The sequence below is a fragment of the Octodon degus genome, unplaced genomic scaffold (assembly GCF_000260255.1).
Source record: "Octodon degus isolate 3935 unplaced genomic scaffold, OctDeg1.0 scaffold00057, whole genome shotgun sequence".
NCBI classification, from domain to species: Eukaryota; Metazoa; Chordata; class Mammalia; order Rodentia; family Octodontidae; genus Octodon; species Octodon degus.
This window is the reverse complement of record NW_004524633.1, coordinates 5,901,305-5,901,986: the sequence shown is the minus strand read 5'-3', so window position 1 is coordinate 5,901,986 and position 682 is coordinate 5,901,305. Positions and strand designations below refer to the sequence as shown.

Genomic DNA, 682 nt, shown 5'->3' with positions numbered 1-682 from the left:
CCTGTCTCCGAGCAGGCATGCACACTCGTCCTCAAGGGCCTGGCACTGCTGTGCTGTGCAAAGTGCACCTTGTGCCAAAAATCAAAGGCCTGGGGGCTCTGCTGCGCCGGCTCTGCCCCCCCCATCCCCCGACCGCAGCTGCTGCCTGGCTCTGGGGCTGAGCCTGCCAAGTGTGTGGCTCTGGTGTCCCCGGGGCCGGCCGAGGCTGCGCTGGGCTATGGGCCGGGAGGACAGGTGCCAGTGGCCGCGGCTCATCCCGTTCCCTCCTCCTCCCCCCACTCTGCCGCCTCTCTGTTTACAGCCTGTTCCCGACCGGTATTTGAAATATTCCAAACATCGGCGTCACCATTCCTCCGCGCAGGAGTGCAGGGCCCCAGTGTGAAGGCGGATGGGACTTCAGACGGAAGCGGGCTACTCCGCCCGGAACGACCTGGCCCGGGCGCCTGCTCTGTAGGAGCTCCGCTTATCAGTCAAGGGACAGCACAGCGGTGACAACCCCACGCCTTCCAAGGACAAACGGTCGGGGTACAAGCCTCAGCTCAGCATGCAGCGGGCCGGGTCAGCGCTGCGTCCCTGTGGGGGGGGGGCGGCTCCTCCAGGGGCACCAGGGCTCCTTGAGTGCTGGGAGCGCCCCCAGCTGGACACTCCTGCGAAAGGGTACTGGGGGGAGCGGCGGTGGGGG

At 67.2% G+C, this 682-nt stretch overlaps 1 long non-coding RNA gene across 1 annotated transcript in view; it reads left to right on the top strand.

Annotated features, from left to right (window-relative positions):
• The first annotated feature begins 272 nt into the window (after positions 1 to 272).
• The window catches only part of LOC111817434, a 2,521-nt gene continuing 2,111 nt past the window's right edge, over positions 273 to 682 (top strand). The window contains exon 1 of the long non-coding RNA XR_002821634.1: positions 273 to 558. This is a non-coding gene — a long non-coding RNA (uncharacterized LOC111817434). The remainder of the gene's footprint in view (positions 559 to 682) is intronic.